At 32.4% G+C, this 7,561-nt stretch overlaps 1 protein-coding gene and 1 pseudogene across 1 annotated transcript in view; one reads left to right on the top strand and one right to left on the bottom strand.

Annotated features, from left to right (window-relative positions):
* LOC133185803 (uncharacterized) overlaps positions 1 to 7,561 on the bottom strand; it is a 147,588-nt gene that overhangs the window by 105,716 nt on the left and 34,311 nt on the right. The window lies entirely within an intron of this gene.
* On the top strand, positions 5,736 to 6,924 carry LOC133185799 (uncharacterized; annotated as a pseudogene).

The raw sequence follows: 7,561 nt of genomic DNA, 5'->3' as shown, positions 1-7,561 counted from the left end.
TTGTAACCACTATTGAAATAACGTTTACGATTGAAATGAAATATATGGAGATAACGAAGAGTATTCAGGCTCAAAAGTCCATCAAACAATACAAAATAGGAGTAGAGCAAACACGGTTTGTTTATTTACAGACACGCTTTGTTTATTTACAGACACGCTTTGTTTATTTACATACATAGTCAGTCTTGTATATATGTTTGTTATGACTGACTTACAAGTACTTGTTCTTGTAACAAGCCCTAGTTCATTATTCTCTGTTTACAATCTGTTTTTTATTTTGATTACATCTACAATGGGTTTCAGTTTTTCTAGACAATATCAATATTTATATGTTTGCAAGCTACAACGTTGCTGTTTTTTGCGGCTTTATTTTATTTTCCTTCAACCCAGAACACTAGTTATTACCGATCATGGGTAATACTCTTGATCAACATCGAGCCGCAATTGGAATTTTTTACCTCCGAAATAGATGCACAATCAAATCCATGACTTATTGTTTTTTCAGATTTATACATTTATTCTCCTTGTTGTTAAAAGTGTACCAATGTTGTAAACAAAAATTCAAAGTTTGCATGAAATACGCAGTATATTTTCAGCATGTCAATTTTCTTTTTCAACTTATAAGCATTTTACTACTGTTGTCTGGGGATATTGAATCAAACCCTGGGCCTACAAATAACATAGTCCGTACTTTAGATATTTTTCATATAAACATAAGAAGTATAAGAAACAAAATTGAAAATTTAATATCATTTGTCAGTGATTATCACATTTTGTGTTTTACAGAAACACATTTAGATGCAAATATTGACGACAACGCTATTTCAATTGAGGGGTTTTCTAAAATTTTTCGCAAAGATCGAAACTCATATGGGGGCGGTACACTTATTTATGTATCCGATTCACTTAGAGCTTTAAGACGTGCTGACCTTGAACTTTTGAACACTGAATGTATATGAATAGAAGTAAGCGATCCTACAAGTAATATTTACCTTTGCTGTCTGTATCGGCCTCCGAATTCTGACAAATCCTTTTGGAAAAACATAATGTGGTCCATTGAAAAAGTTTCTGATATATCCAACAAAATAATAATCCTTGGAGACTTAAATGTAGATTTTTTAGATATCCCACACACTCACATAGTTAACGAAATTTTGTCCCAACATAGCCTTTGTAATATCATTAACGAAGCAACGAGAGTCACGAGTAGTTCGAGCACGCTTATTGACCCAATTCTAGTTAGCTCAGACATCAGAGTGCTTCACTCCGGAACTGTTCAGGTTGATAATTTTATAAGTGATCATAAAGGAACATATATTTATGTAAAGTCAGATGTTATTCAAAATCAATCATACGAAAGAAAAGTTTGGTTATATAAACATGCAGATATGGATAAATTGAATTCTCTTATTGAAAATACTGACTGGAACACACTTATTAGTGAAGCACCGGATATAGATCAAGCAACAAATAATTTTACATCAACATTTTTGAATATTGTGAAGGAATGTATTCCTGAAAAATCGGTTGTAATTCGTCCAAAAGACAAACCTTGGTTTGATTCGGCTTTGCGTAAAACACATAGAACTAAAAAAAGATTATTTAATAGGGCTCAAAGGACAAAAAGAAACTCTGACTGGGAAAAATATAAAAAATGTAGGAACAATTTTAACAATATGAAAAAAATTGCGATCGAAAATTATTATAATAATATAGAACACCACATTACAGATGCAAGTAAAAATAATTCGAAACTGTACTGGAAATTATTGAGAGATATATTTAAAGTTAAATCAACTACAGACATTCCCCCTCTACAGTATACTTTTATTAATGGTGATGCATCTATTGCTTTTTCAAATGAAGAGAAAATAGATGTTTTAAATGATTATTTTGCTTCTATTACTTGTATTGATGATAGCGACGCTGTGTTACCGGATTTTTTTTCTGCTTGCAATAGCACATTTGAGACCATCTGTATTTGTGAACAAGAAATCATAGATATTATTTCAATTCTACCTGTAAATAAAGCAATAGGCCCAGACAATATTAGTCACAAGATGTTGAAATCCACAATGTATACTATTGTAAAACCGTTATGTTTATTGTTTGACAGGTCATTAGTTGATTGTATTTTTCCTTGTAAATGGAAAGTTGCTAATGTTCTCCCTTTATTTAAGAAAGATGATCCTTCTATTATGTCTAATTATAGACCTGTGTCATTGCTAAGTTGTATTGGTAAAGTAATGGAACGAATCATATTTAAACACTTGTATAATCACTTTCATGATAACAAACTTTTTTATAAATACTAAGCTGGATTTCTACCAGGTCACTCCACTGTATATCAATTAATTGAAACATATGATACTATTGTTAAAGCTATTGACAACGGTGAACATTGTTGCAAGATATTTTGTGATCTTTCTAAAGCTTTTGATCGTGTATGGCATAAGGGTCTCTTGTTTAAACTCAGAACTTATGGTATAGAAGGAAATTTGTTTCAATGGTTAAAGAGTTACATAGAGGGTAGATCACAACGAGTTTTATACAGAAACTTATTATCTGACAAAAAACCTTTATATGCGGGTGTCCCTCAAGGCTCAGTGTTAGGACCTCTATTATTTCTTATATATGTAAATGATGTTGCTGAAGAAATGACAAGTTTTTGTAGACTATTTGCAGATGATAACTCCCTTCAGCAGTCATCTAAAAATGTCAATACTATCGAAAACAAACTGAATTATGATCTTAACAAGCTAGAAATTTGGTCGAAAAAATGGCTTCTTAAATTCAACTCTTCTAAAACTAAAGCAATATTTTTCAACTTGAGAGGAAGTGTTAATTATCCTAAACTCTTCTTCCAGCAAAGTCAGCTAGAATTTGTCTCTTCGCATAAACATTTAGGGATTTTTTTCTCACATGATCTTAGTTGGTCTACACATATTGATACTATTCTAACTAATGCGTATAAAAAATTGGGCTTATTAAAAAAACTTAAATTTGTAGTAAATCGGAAAACTCTTTCACTCATGTACACAACCTTTATTAGGCCACAATTAGAATATGCTTCACTGGTGTGGGGTGGGTGTAATGTAGGTGATAGCAAAAAATTAGAAAAATTACAATTATGTGCTGCTAGAATTGTCACAGGCTTAACTCTGTTAGCTTCTAAAGATGCACTTTACTTTGAAACTGGATGGGAACCATTACATGAAAGAAGGAAATATACTAGATTAACTACAATGTACAAATTTATAATAATCAAGTTCCTGAGTATCTGACTGATATAATCCCAAATTTGCGTTGTAATTCATCAAGTTACAGTACGAGAAATTCACATAACTATAACATACCCAAATGCAGATTACAAACCTACAAGTCAACTTTCATTCCCCTCGTTATTGATGAATGGAACTCATTACCTCTTGTTGTAAGAAATTCTTCCTCATTATCTATTTTTAAAAAGTCTATTTCTTATAATAAAACTATGCCACCCTCTTACTTCAGTTACGGAAATCGACGCTTAAATATATTACATACAAGGCTTCGACACAACTGTGTACATAATAGCGATCTTTTTCGATGTAATATAATCTTGAGTCCCTTATGTTCCTGTGGAAGAGAGTAGAGGACACCCATCATTATTTCTTCTCGTGCAAAAAATATACAGAAGCCAGAAAAGAATTTTTCGATAAATTTCTGCGAATGGGAAAATTACATACTGTCGATACTCATACATTACTCTGGGGAGATGAAAAGTTAAACAATGTTGAAAATGAATACTTATTTTCTATTGGACAAACATTTATTAAAAAGTCATGTCGTTTTGGCTGATGCAATAATTACTTCTTGCAAATTCTATACAGCTTGTGTATTGTATAATGTTTCTCTGGTTATTATGCTTTTCTGTTTTTTATTCATTTTAAGCTGAAACCCATATATGTAAATATGTTTTGGTATAATTTATATGTAGGGAGAGGGCGTATTAAGTTTTAAGAATTTTTACCCAATCCCAGTTGTAAAGTTTATAGACAATAAAATATGTTCAAACCAGCAAACACGGATCTCCAATAATTTCAACAGAGGTTTTGAATGAATTTCAAAACCTAAACCAGGCTGCATCCACTATTGAAATTATGTTCACTATTGAAATAAAAATTTCACTTGTGATTGAAATAAAGATTTCAATAGTGACTGAAGTAATGATTTTAATAGTTGCTTACAATGATTTCAATACCCAAACCACATTGCAAGCCTTATTGAAATAACCCCGCTCTTGAAAAAAAAATATAAAGATAAATTCTTCAGTATGTTTCCCAACATAATGAATTAGTTTTTAAGTTTAGAATATGATAAGTAATTCTATGTTTTAATTTCTGTCTAGAAATACTATTAATACACGGATATATGTGATTTAAGTGCTCTAGTAATTTTAAGTAATTTTGTTATATAAGGTTAATCATTGCTATTAATTGCGGAAAGTAAAAGTTTGTAAAAACAGATAGTTTAAGAAATTAGAATATCTACATTAAAAAAAAAGAAAGAAAAAATCTATGTTTACAAACTTTCTGATAAAAATATGGTTATTTTTAATCAATAGGATATAGAATAGAAGTAAATTCATATATATAGTTACATAAAATTAAAATTAGGGAAAAACTAAGTATAAGCATTATAACATAAGAGATTGTTATTTCAATAGTGATTACAAGTATTAAAAACCACTGTTTAAATAATATCAACTATTAAAATAATAATTATAGTAGTGATCACTATTTCAATAGTGAGTACATGTACATTTTTGCAACCACTATTGAAATAGTGACTATTGAAAAAATTATTTCAGTAGTAGATATTATTTCAATATCGGTAGTATTAATGCAACCGCTATTGAAATAATGATCACGAATGAAATAATGATTTCAATAGTGGTCATTATTTTAATAGTGTTTCTATATGTGTGACCACTATTGAAATAACACCTACAATTGTAATATATGTAATGTTTATGCAAATTTCCCTTTAAGATTTGTTTTTTGATGTCTTGAGGAGTAGTCATTGGATTAACTATCCATATTTGTAGTGTAGGCAAGAACATGAATATATGCGAGAATTTACCTCTATTGTATATTCCCTTTATTAAAAATAACCATATTTTAATCAGATAGTTTGTGCACATAGATGTCAGTCTTCTTCTTTTTAATGTAGATATTCTAATTTCTATAATTATGTGTATTTATGATCCTTTCCTTTATAAGCAATGGCAAAGATGAACAATATTTACCATTATTACTTAAAACTTGCATATATTGATTGCTTATCTGTTAGTTTTTGCCAAGTCGGCCAGATTCAGCGAAAGCTTTCATATAACATTTGCATGCTTTGTTTGAAGTTAAGGTACTCAGTTAAATCAAAAATGTCTATGTATTAATGGTAATTTAAAGAAAATAAAGGAATACATAAATTAACACTTCATATTTTAAACTCAATAAATATTATATATTGTGTTGGAAAACGTAATGAACAATTATATTTCAAATATTTCCGTGAGATATAATAATGCATTGACCTTCAATTCAACACTAAAATAACAGCTCTTTAAAGAATGACTACCTATAAATAGATAAAAACTACTCAGGTATGAAAACCTACTGTGCATGCCTCAGGTAAACCCCATCTGCTCGATAGATATAATTGATGACTTTCAATTCAGCTCGCCAAGTGAGTACACGTGTTTTCGTGTTCGAATGGCCAATGCCCAACTTCGTTCGCCGGGTCCTGGACAGGCAACACTGGCACGTCATGAAAGTAATGAAGAACAAGAAAGCTCACCCGCAGAGGCGGAGGAGAGTGATAACAATAAGGTAGATTAGTCGGAGGACTCTCAATTAGAACATGTCTCTGTAGCGGACAAAACAGAGGATGATTATCGGCGGCAGTGGTCGTCGGAGCAAATTCGAAATGCAAAAAGTAAGTCTGGCGACGTTTCTAATAGAACACAGTCGAGCTCAAGAAAACGTAAAAAGAGCAGGTCCTCAAATGAATCAAGTTCCAGCTCCTCTAGTTCTAGTTCCTCTAGTTCCTCAAGCTCGTCAAGCTCTAGTTCCGAGTCTGATTCAGATTCTGATTTGTTTTTGTGTTCCGCTGATAGCACAAAATCTAAACCAAAAATCTCTAAAAAGATAATTAATTTTGTTGCTAAGTACGCAACAAAAGGAATCAATAAAAAGAACAGACAAAATGTTGCAAAGATTTGTCCTATATTTAATTCAAAAAAGCTTCAGGGTTTGTCTTTCGATTGATTTTTCAAGAAAATTTATTTCAAGGGAAAAAATGGAATGGCAAGTTAGAGAAAAATAAAATCAATACACAGATGAAAATTCTAGATGCTTTAGGGCCACTTTCCGTTTTATGGAGCGAGGCAGAACGAATAGGCAAAACGGGCAAAGGTATGGACCCTTCTGATGTAATTCAGTTTGTCCAAAGAGCAATTATGTTTGTAGGAAATTCTCATTTCCTTTACAATACTGCTGGGCGTAAAGCAGGTCTAGCTAAAACAATGCCAGAGTCAGTAGATGTACTTACCGATAAGAGGTACAGAAAATCACTGGGGAAGTGTAAAAATGATTTATTTGGAAAACACTTTCTCAAACAATTAGCTAAAGATAACAAAGATAACAGAGAATTAAAACAGCTTTTGTCTAATGGTAATGAGAAAAAAGTTTGGTCTCAGACAAGACAATTTTCTGATAGAAACCGCCAGTTTTTTCTTCAGAGACCCTCATCAAGCCTCCAGTATGGGGGTCGCAGACAGACAGGAGGCAGTTCACTCAGAATCAGAGATACGCACAGTACCCACAGTACAGGGGTCAGGGAGCGAATCAGATATACAGCGCTCCCAAGAAACAAAACACTCAATGAATCATGTAAGTCACACACAGATAGAGTTATCAGAGATCGATCGGAATCTATCAAAATTTCTGTTCCCGAATGCTGTAGTTATCCCTCAGTCAGTGCCTGTAGGGGGGCGTGTGAAATATTTCATTCAGAACTGGAAAGTAATTACACGGGATCCTTGGATCCTACAGTCGAACGAAGGAATAAAACTTTCTCTATTATCAAATCCTTTTCAGAAGCAAATGCCTGTTCCATCCAAATTCAAAACAGCGGAACAGTTATTGATAGATTCCGAAATAGAAAAATTAGTGTCAAAACATGCGGTACGGGAGACAACTCCCACACGCGATTCATTTTACAGCAACGTATTCTTGGTACCCAAGAACGGGGGCGAGTTAAGACCTGTAATAAATCTAGGAAATCTGAACAGTTTTCTCCCTTACGAACACTTCAAAATGGAGGGGGTACAGTTGCTGAGAGATCTCATGGAAGAGGGAGATTGGTTAGTAAAACTAGATCTAAAGGATGCGTATTTGACGATAAACGTGGCAGAGGAATTCCGAAAATTTCTGAAATTTTTTTGGAAAAACAAAATAATGGAGTTTACCTCCCTTCCATTCGGGATTGCAATAGCACCGTGAGTGTTTACAAACATAATGAA

Source organism: Saccostrea echinata, unplaced genomic scaffold (genome assembly GCF_033153115.1).
Source record: "Saccostrea echinata isolate AGI-Se365-2 ecotype Australia unplaced genomic scaffold, CSIRO_AGI_Sech_v1 ptg000012l, whole genome shotgun sequence".
NCBI lineage: Eukaryota > Metazoa > Mollusca > Bivalvia > Ostreida > Ostreidae > Saccostrea > Saccostrea echinata.
Note: the sequence above shows the minus strand (reverse complement) of the source record. Positions and strands in the feature narration are given on the sequence as shown.